General features: G+C 39.0%; 1 protein-coding gene across 4 annotated transcripts in view; it reads right to left on the bottom strand.

The window, feature by feature from the left end:
• PLAC1 (placenta enriched 1) overlaps positions 1–16,232 on the bottom strand; it is a 77,557-nt gene that overhangs the window by 23,955 nt on the left and 37,370 nt on the right. The window contains exons 1-2 of one of the 4 annotated variants that reach the window (XM_042242136.2): positions 13,551–13,654; positions 11,394–11,465 (exon numbers count right to left, since the gene is read on the bottom strand). The exons of the other annotated variants lie outside the window; for them this stretch is intronic. The gene's annotated coding sequence lies outside the window, so the exon portion shown is untranslated. Of the gene's footprint in view, positions 1–11,393; positions 11,466–13,550; positions 13,655–16,232 lie in introns of those variants that run through there. 4 annotated transcript variants of the gene reach the window in all.

Below are 16,232 nucleotides of genomic sequence, written 5' to 3'. Positions count from 1 at the left end.
CATACATATATATATATACACACACATACCCACATTCTTTCTATACACACAGTCTCTACACAAGCACACACAGTTTATTGGCTATGTTTCACTAAAGAACTCTAATACAAGGTTCTTTTATTTTGACCATAGATATCCAACTTCTCCAGCACCATTTATTGAAAATGCCATCTTTCCTTCATTGAATTGTATTTACAGTTTAAAAAAATCAGTTGAGCATATTTATGTGGGTGTATTCTGGATTCTATTCAGATATGTTGGTCTACATATCCTCCTGCCAATACCACAGGCTTAAAAAATATTTATTTGGTTGTGCTGGGCCTTAGTTGTGGCATATGGGAGCTAGTTCCTTGACCAGGAATCGAACCCAGGCCCGCTGCATTGGGAGCTCAGAGTCTTAGCCACTGGACCACCAGGGAAGTCCCTACCATAGTCTTGATTACTTAAGATACATAGTAGGGCCAACTGATTCTTTCCTTTTTTTTTTTTTTTTTGCTTTTTTCAAAATTGTTTTAGCTATTCTAGTTCCTTTGACTTTTTGAATAAATTTTAGACAAAATTCTACAAAAGTCTTGCTGAGATTTTTATTAGGAACTACTAACTTGTTTATTAGGAGCTACCAACTTGATTATGAACTACCAACTGAAGAACTATGGACGGATTTTCGAGACATTGTACAGGAGGCAGTGATCAAGACCATCCCCAAGAAAACGAAATGCAAAAGGGCAAAAAGTGGTTGTCTGAGAAGGCCTTACAAATAGCTGAGAAAAGAAGAGAAGCAAAAGGCAAAGGAGAAAGCGGAAGATATACCCATTTGAATGCAGAGTTCCAAAGAATAGCAAGGAGATATAAGAAAGCCTTCCTCAGTGATCAGTGCAAAGAAAAGACACCAAGGGAATGTTTCATGCAAAGATGGGCAAAATAAAGGACAGAAACGGTATGGAATTAACAGAAGCAGAAGATATTAAGAGGTGGCAAGAATACACAGAAGAACTATACAAAAAAGATCTTAATGACCCAGATAATCATGATGGTGTGATCACGCACCTAGAGCCAGACATCCTGGGATGCAAAGTCAAGTGGGCCTTAGGCAGCATCACTATGAATAAAGCTAGTGGAGGTGATAGAATTCCAGTTCAGCTATTTCAAATCCTAAAAGATAATGCTCTGAAAGTGCTGCACTCAATATGCCAGCAAATTTGGAAAACTAAGCAATGGCCACAAGACTGGAAAAGGTCAGTTTTCATTCCAATCCCAAAGAAGAGCAATGCCAAAGAATGTTCAAACTACCACACAGTTGCACTCATCTCACACACTAGCAAAGTAATGCTCAAAATTCTCCAAGCCAGGTTTCAACAGTAGGTAAACAGTGAATTTCCAGATGTTCAAGCTGGATTTAGAAAAGACAGAGGAACCAGAGATCAAATTGCCAACATCCGCTGGATCATCAAAAAAGCAAGAGAGTTCCAGAGAAACATCTATGTCTGCTTTGCTGACTATGCCAAAGGCTTTGACTGTGTGGATCACAAGAAACTGTGGAAAATTCTGAAAGAGATGGGAATACGAGACCACCTTACCTACCTCCTGAGAAATCTGCATGCATGTCAAGAAGCAACAGTTAGAACCAGACATGGAACAACAGACTGGTTAAAAATTGGGAAAGGAGTACGTCAAGGTCGTATATTGTCACTCTGCTTATTTAACTTATATGCAGAGTACATCATGTGAAATTTAGGACTGGATGAAGCACAAGCTGGAATTAAGATTGCTGGGAGAAAGATCAGTAATGCAGATGACACCACCCTTATAGCAGAAAGCAAAGAAAAATTAGAGTCTCTTGATGAAAGTGAAAGAGGAGAGTGGAAAAGTTGGCTTAAAGCTCAACATTCAGAAAACAAAGATCATGGCATCTGGTCCCATCACTTCATGGCAACTGGATGGGGAAACAGTGGAAATAGTAGCTGACTTTATTTTGGGGGGCTCCAAAATCACTGCAGATGGTGATTGCAGCCATGAAATTAGAAGACACTTGCTCCTTGGAAGGAAAGTTATGACCGACCTAGACAGCATATTAAAAAGCAGAGACATTACTTTGCCAACAAAGGTCCATCTAGTCAAGCTATAGTTTTTCCACTAGTCATGTATGGATGTGAGAGTTGGACTATAAAGAAAGCTGAGTGCTAAAGAATTGATGCTTTTGAACTGTGATGTTGGATAAAACTCTTGAGAGTCCCTTGGACTGAAAGGAGATCTAACCTGTCCATCCTAAAGGAAATCAGTCCTGAATATTCATTGGAAGGACTGATGCTGAAGCTGAAACTCCAATACTTTGGCCACCTGATGCAAAGAACTGACTCATTAGAAAAGACCCTGATGCTGGGAAAGACTGAAGGCGGAAGGAGAAGGGGCGGGTAGAGGATAAGATGGTTGGATGGCATCTCCAACTCAACGGACATGAGTTTCTGTAAACTCTGGGAGTTGGTATGGACAGGGAGGCCTGGCGTGCTGCGGTTCATGGGGTCGCAAAGAGTTGGACATGACTGAGTGACTGAACTGAACTGAACTGAACCAACTTGTATATCATTTTGAGGAGAACTGACATCTTTATTACGGTGAGTCTTCATATCCAGGAACATGGCATTTCTCTCCATTTATTTAGATATTTTTCAATTTCTTTTCTTTTTTTTTTTTTGGCCATGCCATGAGCAGCTTGTGGGATCTTAGTTCTCCCGACAGTGATTGAACCCAGGCCCCTGTCTGTGAAAGCATGGCATCCTAACCACTGGACCACCAGGGAATTCCCCTCTTCTTTGTTTTCTTTCATTAACATTTTGTAGTTTTCGGCATACAAGTCTTATGCATATTTGTTAGGTATATATCAAAGCCTTTTTTTTTTTTTTAGCAATTTTAAATGGTATTATATTCTTTATTTTGGTGCCCATGTTTCATTGTCAGTATATAGAAACATAATAGATTTTTAATGTTTATTCTGTGACCTTGCTGAACTGACTTATTAGTTTTAAAAGTTAAAAAAAATAGATTCCTGGACTTCCTGGTGGTCCAGTGGTTAAGAATCTGCCTGCCAATGCAGGGGACACAGGTTCAATTCCTGGTCCAGGAAGATCCCACATGCCTTGGGACAACTAAGTCCATACCTTACAACTACTGAGCCCACATGCTGCAACTACTAAGCCTGAATGACCTAGAGTTCATACTCCACAACAAGAGAAGCCATCACAATGAGAAGCCTATGTACCACAACTAGAGAGTAGCCTCTGCTCACCACAATTAGAGTAAGCCTGTGCACAGCAATGAAGATTCAATGAAGCCAAGAAAAAGAGAAGATTCCTAAAATATGACACAATTGAACTTATCTATAAAACAGACTCATAGATATAGAGAACAGACTTGTGGCTGCCAAGGGGGAGTTAGGAGGGGGAGGAAAGGATTGGGAGTTTAGGATTAGCAGATGCAAACTATTATATAGAGAATGAATAAACTACAAGGTCTTACTGTATAGCACAGGAAACTATTCAATATCCTGTGATAAATGGAAAAGAATACAATATATATATATATATGTATATATATAACTGATTCACTTTTTTGTATAGCAGAGACTAACACTGTAAGTCAACTATACTTGAATAAAATGAATTTAAAAATAGATTCCTTGAGATTATCTATGTAGATTATTATGCCACCTGCAAATAGAAAGTTTCATTTCTTCCTTTCAAATCTATATGTCTTTTCTTTTCTGTCATTATTGTACTAACTAGAACTTCTAGTGGAGAAGGCAATGGCACCCCACTCCAGTACTCTTGCCTGGAAAATCCCATGGATGGAGGAGCCTGGTAGGCTGCAGTCCATGGGGTCGCAAAGAGTCAGATACGACTGAGCGACTTCACTTTCACTTTTCACTTTCATGCATTGGAGAAGGAAATGGCAACCCACTCCAGTGTTCTTGCCTGGAGAATCCCAGGGACGGGGGAGCCTGGTGGGCTACTGTCTATGGGGTCGCACAGAGTCGGACACGACTGAAGCAACTTAGCAGCAGCAGCAGCAGCAGCAGCAGAACTTCTAGCACTATGATAAAAAAGAATAGTAGAAATGGACATCCTTGCCTTCTACCTGATCTTAGGGTGAAAGCATTCAGTTTTCCATCCTTAAATATAATATTAGTTATAGGGCTTTTTTTGGGGTAGGTACCCTTTAGTAAATTAAGGAAGTTTCCTTCTATTCCTTGCTTGCTGAGAGATGTTGTCATGATTGGATGTTGAATTTTTTCAAATGTCTTTTCTGCATCAGTTGAAATGCTCATGTGATTTTTCTTCTCTCGGCCTGTTAATGTGATGGTATACACTGATTGGTTTTTAATATTCAACCAGACTTGGATACTTGTCACTGTCCCACAAGATGGTGGAGTAGAAGGATGTGTGCGCATCTTCTCCTGTGAGAACTTCAAAATTGCAACAAACTGCTGAATAGCCATTGACAGGAGAATGATCTCAGCAGAAAAAGATACCCCACATTCAAGGGCAAATGAGAAGCCCCAACAAGATGGTGAAAGGAAGAGTGAAAGTTGCTGAGTCATATCTGACTCTTTGCAACCCCATGAACTATACAGTCCATGGAATTCTCCAGGCCAAAATACTGGAGTGGATAGCCTTTCCCTTTTCCAGGGGATCTTCCCAACTCAGGGATCAAACCCAGGTCTTATGCATTGCAAGCAGATTCTTTACCATCGGAGCCACAAGGGAAGCCCAAGAATACTGGAGTGGGTAGCCTATCCCTTCTCAAGCAGATCTTCCCGAGCCAGGAATCAAACCAGGGTCTCCCATATTGCAGGCGGATTCTTTGCCAACTGAGCTATCAGGGAAGCCAATGGTAGGAGGGGCAAAATTGTGCTTAGAATCAAACCCTTTACCCACCAGACATGCTTGGAGGGCTCAAACAAAACCTTGTGCACACTAGGACCCAAGAGAAAGGAGTAGTGACCCCATAAAAGATTGAGCCAGACTTACCTATGAATGTCCAGGAGTACAGCCATGAAATTAAAAGATGCTTGCTCCTTGGAAGAAAAGCTATGACCAACTTAGACAGCATATTAAAAAGCTGAGACATTACTTTGCTGACAAAGGTCCATCTAGTCAAAGCTGTGGTTTTTCCAGTAGTCATGTATGGATGTGAGAGTTGGACCATAAAGAAAGCTGAGTGCCGAAGAATTGATGCTTTTGAACTGTGGTGTTGGAGAAGACTCTTGAGAGTCCCTTGGACTGCAAGGAGATCCAACCAGTCACTTCTAAAGGAAATCAGTCCTGAATATTCATTTGAAGGACTGATGCTGAATCTCCAATACTTTGGCCACCTGATGCAAGGAACTGACTCATTGGGAAGGACCCTGATGCTGGGAAAGATTGAAGGCAGGAGGAGAAGAGGACAACAGAGGATGAGATGGTTGGATGGCATCACCAACTCGATGGACATAGGTTTGGGCAAGCTCTGGGTGTTAGTGCTGCAGTCCATGGAGTCGCAAAGAGCCGGACACGACTGAGTGACTGAACTGAACTCAACTGGATACTTGTAATGAACCCTACCTGGTCATGGCATAGAATTCCTTTATATTGCTGAATTCTACTTGCTAATATTTTGCTAAAGGTTTTTGCATCTATATTCATGAGGGATATTGATCTGTAGTTTTCTTGTATTGTCTCTAGGTGGTTTCGGTATCAAGGTAATGCTAACTTCATAAAATTAATAGGGAAATGTTCCCACTACTTCTATTTTCTGGATGAGATAATGTAGAATTGCTGATACTTTAAATATGTGGTAAAATTATCCAGTGAAATCATCTGGAACTAGAGAGTTCTTTGTTGGGAGTTTTAAAATTATGCAGTTAATTTCCTTAATAGTTATAGGGCTATGAACTCTATTTATATTGGGTGACTTGTGGTACTTTGTGTTTTTCAAGGAATTGGTCCACTGCATTTAAGTTTTTAAATACAAGTGTGTAGAGTTGTTCATGGTACTACCTTATTGTACCCCACCCTTATCTGTAGAATCTGTAGTGATATCTCCTGTTTTGTTCCTGATATTGGTAATTTGCTTCTCTTTTTTCTTTGTCTGTCTTGCTAGAGATTGTTAAGTCTATTGATCTTTACAAAGGAACAGCTTTTGTTTCATTTATTTTCTTTATTGTTTTCCTTTATTAAATTTCATTGATTTCTGCTCCTTATGATTTCCTTCCTTCTGCTCGCTTTGCGCTTATTTTGCTCTTCTTTGATAGACACATACTTTCTTTTTTATTAATGTTTGCATGATATATCTCTTTACATCCTTTTTCTTTCAGTTTCTCTATATCATTATATTTGAAGTAAGTTTCTAGTAGAATGCATATAATTGGGTCATATTTTTCTTATCCACTCCACCAACCTTTGTCTTCTAATTGATATACTTAGACCATTTATACTTAATGCAATTTTTTATAAATTAGAATCTAAATCTGACATTTTATTTTTTGTTTTCTGCCTTTTATTTGTCAGATTTCTTTTTTCTGCCTTCCTGTGGGTTACTTGAATATTTTTTGGAATATCATTTTGATTTATCTGTCATGGTTTTGAGTGTATATATTTGTATAGATTTTTAGTGGTTACTTTAGATATTATATATATATATATATATATAACTTATCACACTCTAGTGATGGTGTTATTTTACCATTTCAGGTGAAGTGGAAACCTTACCTCCATTTATGTTCATTTACATTCCCCATGGTTGACTCAAGAGGGAAAGGAAAGTCTACTGGATTTCTTCATGTTTTTGTTTATTGTGTTCTTTCTTCCTTATATTCCAAGAGTCCTTCTTTTATTATTTTCTTTCTGCTTGGAGAAGTTCTTCTAGCTATTCTTTTAGGGTAGGTGTGGTGGTGACAAATTCTCTTAAGTTTTCCTCATCTGAGAATGTCTCCATTTCCCTTTCATTCCTGATGGACATTTTTGAGGGATGTAGGATTCTGGGTTAGCAGTCCTTTTCTTTTAGTGCTTGAAAAATGTGCCAATTCCTTATTAGAACATTGTCTCCTTGTTCTCTTTTCTTTTTGCCTTCAAGACTTTCTTTGTTTTTAGTTTTCAGAAGTTTGACTATGATGGGTCTTAGCGTGAATTTCTTTGCATCTATCCTGCTTAGGGTTCTTTCAGCTCTTTGAATACGTAGGTTTATCTTTTTTCCCAAACTTGGAAACTTTGAGATTTTATTTTTTCAAATGGTCTTCAGCCCCTTTTTCTTTCTTCCCTCTTCCTGAGACTCCAGTGATATGAATGTTATATCTTTTGTTATAGTCCCATATGTTCCTGAGGCTCTTTTCATCTTTTTCCAGTTCTCACTGTGTAATTTTTATTGTTATACCTTCAAGTTCATTTATTCTTTCATTTGTCTGCTCTATTCTGTTGAGCTCATCCACTGAATTTTTCATTTCTAAATTTTTCATTTAGTTCTTATTTGTATCTTCGTATTTGCTTGCTGAGATGTTATATTTCTTTGCTGAGACTTTCTAGTCTTTTCATTTGTTTCAAGCATGTTTGTAATTGTTCACTGAAGCATTTTTATGATAGATGCTTCAAAATCTTTATCAGATAACTGTAACATCTCTTATTTTGATTTGGGCATCTGTTGATTCTTCTTTTCATTCAATTTGAGATCTTCCTTGGTCTTGGTATAATGAATGATTTTCAGTTGAATACTGTTCATTTTGGGTATCATGTAATGAGGCTCTTATTTAAGCCTTTTGTTTTTCCTGTTTGAAGAAGTTTCCCCTACTCTAGCAGGGAAAAGAGAGTTGCTGCCTTGTTAGTGCCACATTGGGGTAGAAGTTCAGGCTCTCCACTCATCATTCATTGGCATGGGTGTGTGTGGAAGTCATAGTTTTTCCTGTGGTGTTTGGCTACAGTAGAGTAGTACTTGTCTAAAAGTTGCCTACTTTGCTAGGCTGCCCCTTTCTTGGTCCTTTGGCTAAAGAGAGCAGGCCTTTTTTTGTTTGTTTGCTCCCATTTGGTTTTTTCTTAACTGCTGGCGTCTCCAGCATCCAGTCTGAAATCAATGAGACAAAAAGAAAATCCAGGGAACTCACCATCACGTCATTCATTGGTTACTGAGGTCTTTAGCCATTCTGCCTTCTTCTTTCCACCTTTCTTGGTCCTCTTATATTTGTTTTATATATAACACCCAGGGTTTTTAGCTGTATTTAGTGACAAAAATAGGGACAAGTACATCTATTCCAGCTTCTTTTCTTGGAGCCAGAAATCCCCATTTGATGCTTTGGACTCCACACCTCTTATTAGCTAAACCTCTTCACTTATCCCTGAAGGTATGGTGTTAAAAAGTCAGTTTGATATGTGGTCTTCATTGAGTGAGTGGATCATGCTCATGTAGCCTGTGAGATATTGAGGCAGATCCATAGATTAAGGCATCCCCAGAGTTCTCCAGCTGCTGAGCTGGTGACAGATTCTTTAAATCTGTTCTGCTCTTGAATAAACAAGTCTTCAGTATGTGCCCAGAGCTGCAACGGATATTTAAGAGGTTATGGAGAAAGCTGTAGCCTTCACTCTCAGGATGTTTGATGTCTAGTTGAGGAGAAAAGACAAATGAATTCTCTATCTCAGGACTTGGCATATAGTAGACAATCAATACTTGCTTGATGCTAGGATGAGTGCTGCTGAACAAATGTTAACTGTCCCTGAATGACAGGTGCTAAAATAATTGTGTGATGCAGACTAGAATTGTTGCCTGAGCCAGAAGACAGGCAGTGGTGTGGTTTGGAAGTAGTCAAGAAGGAGGTAGAGGTTGGGTTGTTTTGTAGGTTGGGTTGTATATAGAAGTATTTTTTTTATTGGGGTATAATTGACATATAACATTATATTAGTTTTGGGTATACTGCATAGTGATTCAATATTTGTATATATTGTGAAGTGATCATTACAATAAGTCTAGTTAATATCTGTCACCATACATAGTTACAAATGTTTCTTTCTTGTGATGAGAATTTTTAAGATCTACTTTTTAGCAACTTGCAAATATAATAATACAGCTTTATCAATTATAGTGTCCACACTGTACATCACATCCTCATGACTTAATTATTTTGTAACTGGAAGTTTGTGCCTTTTTGAAGGTATTTTTTGAAGGAAAAATGGACAGGACTTGTTAACAGACTATTTATCTGGAGGGTAGGGCATGAAAGAGAGTAAAAAGCCAGACTGGTTCAGATCCTGGGTGACTGGGAGCCAAGCAGAAGACTATATGTTTGATCTTGGACCTGATTAGCTTAAGTTGCTAGCAAAAGATCCAAGCAAACTGCACAGTTTTTGGACTATCTGGAACTGAGGGACAAGACGATATTAGAAAAACTCATTTTTTCATCTGAGAGTCTCCAAACGATATAGGCCCTAGCTCCAGCTTTGCAGCCAAAAATACTATGTAATCCAAGGCAATTTACAACACCTCCCTGGGCTTTGATTTCCTTATCTGTAAAGTGGAGTGCATTGCTAGGTGGTTTTTAATGAGATAACATTTGATCAGCAACCAGCACAGTATCTGGGATTTGGAAAGAACTCTGGACTTGTTGGAATATTTTCCTTCTAGCTGTAAAGTTCTAGGATTCTGAGATTTCTTTGAATTGTGAAGAATACTTACTGTATCTGCCTTCTGCGACTGAGTTTTCACTTAGTAGCTTTTTTTTCCCCAGCAGAGCCCACCAGTTTTTATTATGTAAAGGTCAGAATGTGAGGGAGGGAAGGTTGTACATGTTGTGTCTCAATCTTTTCAGACTTCCTAAATTTTGAGCATCTGCAGTTTTCATGCTTGAATCAGAAAAGCCTCCATTTCGGCTGACTCCAGCTCTCCACTCTGGGGAGTACAATGGGCCGGTAGCCATTAATACACAGGAAGGGAGGGCTTTGTGATATCTTAAAGCTATTAGATTTTATTTATTTCCAGTTTGCTCAACATTTGTTCCACAGATCTGGAGAGTTTTAAAATGGGTGGGGATGGGGAGAGAGAAGGATGAAACCTAACTAGGCCTAGAGAAAAGGATGAACAGTTTTGCCTTTCAATACCAAACTGAGGCTCTTAATAAACCTCGAAAAGACTTGTAGGCATAATTTTGCTTTTCTGAAAACAACGCTGCCATGACTTTCCACGTGGCATCTGAAGAGCAGACTCTGGTTTGAGAAATTGTTTCACATTTTGTGACTAGGATAGTATTTCTTTCTTTCCAATTAAAAAGATATTTTTTGGGTTGTAAAGTACTATAAGCTCATTGTAGAGAATTTGGAAGTTACAAATATTAGAATATGAAAATAATTCATAATTCTACTATTAGAATCATTGTTAATATTTCATTTATTTCCTTTCTGTCTTCTTCCTTTTTGCATGTGCACACACACACACAGGAGATCATACTGTATGTTCATCTGTATCCTCCCTTTCTCCACTTAATTTAGGTTGTGAGCATTTTTTCATGATGTTATAGACTCTCTTAAACATGATTTTAAATAACTACATAGCATTTATAGTATAAATGTTACTACATAAGATTTTATAATTTAGACATTGAAGTTGATTTCACTTTTTCTCTAATTTAAATGATACTACAATGAGTTTCTTAGTATTTATATCTTTTGTGCATTTCTGTTTGTTTTTGTTTTTTTTTTTAGGGTAAGTCCCTAGAAAGAGAGTTTCTGGGCCCAAAGACAAGAACACTGTTAAGGCTTTGGCACATTTTGGCAAATGACCCTGTGAGAAAGTTGTATCAATTTGCATGCCCAGTAGTGTTTGAGAATGCCTGACTCACTACATTGATACAGAATACTTCACCATATGTGTGCATGACAATATTTTGGATCATTTCCATTGGCATTTACTGAGCACCTACTATGTGTAGCATACCGGGCTAGGTATGAAACTCACCCCCCCCATTATGCAGTGTAAGTGCTAGGCAGATAACACACATACAAAGATGGTTAAAAATACAAGAAGTGTAATCACATATCACTCTCTATGGCCAGGGTTGGTATCATTCAGCCTTCAAATAGCTACTTTTTGAGGAAAGACACTGTGCTAGCAAATTTTCAAACAGAATTGCAATCTCATACATGCTTTAAAAAAAATGTACTAATGTGAACCTTGCAAACAACAGGGGTTCAGTTGTAATCATTTATACTGTATTTCCTGATGTAAATTAAGGTCAGAATGGAGAGGAATATGACAAATCCACAACTTTTCAAAAAGCATAAAACCTATTTGGGTGAAAGGACAATTTCTGCTTTTGTCAATTCCCTTTAGAAAGTTAACCTGTTAATTATCAGAGAAGGGGGACACAGAACACACAGAAAGCTAACCTCCTTCTGGCAGCTGGGGATAATTTGTCAGTCTCCTTTGAAATGTGGCTTTGTGCTCACTGGTGAAGGCAGCTGGAATGGCAAAAGCATGACAGACAAAAGCTGAAATCCACATGAAGAAATGTTCCCCCCCCTCCCCAAATTACTGCCTGAGTTAGCAATGGTCAGAACAGAAAGTACATGTATATGTTCCCAGCAACAAGCATGTCCAGAGCTAGAGAAGGCCCCTGTGCTACAGGAGCCACTGAGAATAGCAGTAGCCCTGAATGGGGCTGCTGGATAGCATTTAAACAAGCCCTCTCACCCACATGAAAAATTATACCATCAAATGTAATCCATTTAAAACAGAGATGAAATGAATGAAAGTATCATGTTTTAAAATCTAGTCAAAAGCATTTACTATTCTGAAAAGGAAGACCTACTTAATATATAGTGGATATTGTCTAGAGATATAGAAATAGAGGTTTTAGCATATGATTTCAAGTTAAAAGGTAACCAATGGAATTCACTAAAAATAATACTATCCAACTGGAAACAATGCAAATGTCTTTCAACTGGTGAATGAGTACACTGGTACATTCAAGCAATGGAATACTACTCAGCAATAAAAACAATGAACTACTGAGACATAAATCTCAAAATAATTAAAATGAGTGAAAGAAGCGGTATAAAAAGATCACATATTCGCTGATTCCATTTCTATGACATTCTGGAAAGGGCAAAAGTATAGGAACCTAAAACAGATCAGTGGTTACCAGGGGTTGGGAGAGAGGGATGGGGTTGATTACAAAGGGCAGCATAAGGAAGTTTTGGGGGTGATATATATTGATTGTGATGGTAGTTATATAAAAAGTTATATGACTTTTTGTATTTGTCTAAACTCATAGAACTGTATAACCCAAATAGGAAATTTTACTGAATACTATTTTAAAAGGTGAATTCAAAAACCTCATAAAGATAATACTATCAAACATGGGGAGGTGGAGAAAGAAAGGAGGTTGAGAGTAATGCTAAGTGACCTAAATCCATAGTTTTTACAGCAAAGGGTCAATAGATAAGGGTTCAAATGGATAAATTAAGAAGTAGGAGTAGAGACATATTTAGAAATATTTAAATAACCACCAGATGAATTGAAAACAGAATCTCTTAAAAATGGTTGCTTCTGAGGAGTGACACTAAGGGTAGGGCAGAAAACTTTTTTTTTTTTAATTACAAGCATTCCTATATTACTTGATTTTTAAAAATCATTCTCATGTATTGCTTTTATTTAAAAATAAGGGCAGTGGAAAATACACTGGACTGGGAATCATGAAACCTGATCTTTAACCTTCAGTCTGCACTAACTGAACAACTCCCTTCTCTCTGGGTCTTGGTTTCTATTGATATATCCATAATATAAAGGGGTTGAACTAGATGACCTTTAAGATCACTTTCAGACCTAAAAGAATTTATAACACCAGATGACTGGCATACCTACAATTCTTTATTGAACCCAAAGCTAAGAAACAGACATTCTTATTTTTAAACCTAGAAGGGACTCAATCATCAAATTAAAGACTCTTTTTAACCACTGAAGAAACCAAGACACAGATTTGTTAAAAGACCCACTTGAAATGACAGTTAATTGGCACAGAGCTAGGACTGGAGCTTAGGTCTCCGCCTGAACTCTTGCCATAGCACCACCCAACTTCTACTGGGTCTAATGGAATTATTCCCAGGCACCAAGGCTGACAGAAATTCCCGGAGATGACACCAGACACGAAACTCGTATGCTTACATGGTTCCACTCGCCTGGGAAATGAGTCAGAATTTTGGAAGTGGTCCTTGACATAAGCATGGATGATGCAGTACCGTAGGCATCCCCAAGTTGATTAAGGCTATGTTAGAGCCCAATCTGAGGACTCCACTTACTAATGCCTGGAGAATCGACCACCTTAGACAGCTCCTGCCAGTCCACTCACTTTCTTTTTTGTGCGATAGGAATCCCACCACTCAGAAATGCCACCCTTTTCATTCTGATTTAAAACAATATTTTTCTCATCGGTCTTTTATCTCTACAGCCTCTAAGCGCATGACATATTTCACCGAAATCTATGAAGTATGATAGATACATCTACTTGGAAACATTTATCAACCATCATCAAATTAAAACAATACCTGGGTATGGTTTAGCAATCCTCCTAGAGAGTTGAAACAGGCCCCAGACTTTGACCACACTATCTTCTTAGGAAAGATCTTCCATGTTGGCTAGCAAGCAAGCTGTGAGCATGTGCGTTGTGCCAAGTGTCTTGCCCATGCCCCCCCCCCTTGCCTGAGCCTGAAGGCTCACTGGCCCCTCATCGCACAAGGTCTGAGATTTAGAGAATAAGGACACCATTATGTGGGGCTATCATTCTTCCCCGGTGGAAACAACACTGTCCTTTGTAAGCTCCCAGCAAACTTCAAAGGGTGTGGCTATCTCTCTGTGCTCCCAGGGAAGCCTCCTTGGGAAACATCACTCACAGTGCCCTTCAAGTACTAGAATCTTCTTCAGCTGATAAGTGAGTTAAAGAAGGAATTTTTAGGCTGCTCTCCCACAGCCCATTGGTACTCTGTCTACCTTAGAAACAAGATTGTATTTTTTTTAGTCTTCCTCCCTTGGAAAACACTTGTTTGCCAACTTTTGTGCCCCCCTCCACTCCTGAATCAGGGCTCCCACTCAAACCTGGCTGTCTGCCCAGTACTGAATCTTGCCTTACCTACTGCCTGGCGTTTACTTCACAACAGCTGGCCCAGGGATATTGAGTACTTAGCCTCAGCTGCCAACTTAGGGAAGGAGAGGCCCCTGGAGTTGAGCCTGTGACAAAGACAGCACTTGTTCCCACACCAGTATTCTCAATGTCAACAGCAGTGACAGGCTTGGTGAGAACTCCACAAGCCCAGGGATGTTTAGACATCCAGCTTCCAGACTGGCTTCGACTCTCCCCACAATGCTCTGAGGTGACTAGAAACCAGTAATAAGATTCTCATTTTACAGTGTGGAAAGGCAAACACCTGGACACTAGGGATTTACCCAAGGGAACGATGATCATAGTGTTAAAAAAAAAAAAATCAGGATACCTGGTAATGATAAACACTGGTTTCTGTGATTTGCCAATTTGTTGATGTGAAAAGTGCTGTAACCTGGTTTGCTTGTCACTGAGTGATTGCGGTGGTGCCACCCAAAGTGATGGATGATGGAAAGGAGGTTGATGTGAGAGGAGGGGTGGTTCATGCCCTGTGGCGGGATGGCAAAGAGAGGCTCTATCCAAGACCATCTCTTCCAGGGGGGCTGAATGGCATTCCTGTCTTCCTTCCACCAACAAATGCTGACTGTAGTGGAAACATGGAATCTTAACCACCTGAGTACCAGGGAAGTCCCAATATGTAGATGTATATATGTGTACATACTGTGTGTATATAACACATACATACATACATATATATACACATATCTTCTGGTGGCACAAACGGTAAAGAATTTGCCTGCAATGCAAGAGACCTGGGTTTAATCCTGGGGTCAGGAAGATCCCCTGGAAAAGGAAATGGCAACCCACTCCATATTCTTGCCTGGAGAAATCCCATAGACAGTGGAGCCTGGTGGGTTACAGTCCATGGGGTTTCAAAGAGTTAGACATGACTGAGTAACTAACTTTTTTCTTTCTCTCTATTTTTGTAATGATATCCTTGTATATCTAAAAAACCTGAGCTGTGAGTGAATTATAATTTTACATCAAAAGTTAATGAGAGTTCAGTAGGGTAGTTAAATGTACAGTGAACATGCAGAAATAAAAACTTTCTTATATACCAGCAATAACCAGTTAGAAAATATGCAAAAAAGACACAATTCATAACAGAGGTGTACATGGGAATATTACCCAGTGCAAAGAGCTGGGTGTCTCCTCGATACAATTCTAGGACACCTGGGCCTAAGAAGCAGTGCCATGGTGCCAGTTTCCCAGGCCTATTGGCCTCTGGCCTTGGCCTTCTCCCTCATGAGGCTCAAGCCCAGTTCAGGGACTAGCTGTCCAGCTCCAGGTGGTCCCATCAACTTCCTTGTTCTCTCCCCAGTCAAGATACAATTGCTCCCATAGCACACTAGTTTGCACAAATGGTTCGCAGCCTCGCTCATAGACGACTATGTATCTTTCTTTCCCAAAGCCACTTTTGCTTCTTGAATCACATATTAATTCCCTTAAAGAGTACCTACTTGAAATTTGCAGGGAGAAGAATTCTGAGCAATTTTGCCAGGGAAGATTTGTGTGGTCACTAAGATTGTGGGTTCAAGTATGGAGATTCCTTTAAAAAAAACTAGGAAAAGTACCATATGATTCAACAATCTCATTACTAGGCAAATACCCCAAGGAAATCATAATTGGAAAGGACACACATATCCCAGTGTTCATCGCAGCACTATTTACAATAGCTAGGACACAAAAACAACCTAGATGTCCATCGACAGATGAATGGATAAACAAATTGTGCTACATATCCACAATGGAATATTGCTCAGCCATAAAAAGAACACATTTGAGTCAGTTGTAATGAGGTTGATGAACTTAGAGCCTATTATACAGAGTGAAGTAAGTCGGAAAGAGAAAAACAAATATCATATATTAACACACATATATAGAATCTAGAAAGATGGTACTGAGGATCCTATTTGCAAGGCAGCAAAAGAGATGAAGACATAAAGAACAGACTTTTGGACACAGTCAGGGAAGGAGAGGGTGGGATGAATTGAGACACTAGCATTGAAACATATATATTATCATATGTAAAATAGATAGTCAGTGGGAATTTGCTATACAACACAGGGAA

This window comes from Ovis aries, chromosome X (assembly GCF_016772045.2).
Source record: "Ovis aries strain OAR_USU_Benz2616 breed Rambouillet chromosome X, ARS-UI_Ramb_v3.0, whole genome shotgun sequence".
In the NCBI taxonomy this organism is placed as follows: Eukaryota; Metazoa; Chordata; class Mammalia; order Artiodactyla; family Bovidae; genus Ovis; species Ovis aries.
This window is presented reverse-complemented; position numbering and strand designations above follow the sequence as displayed.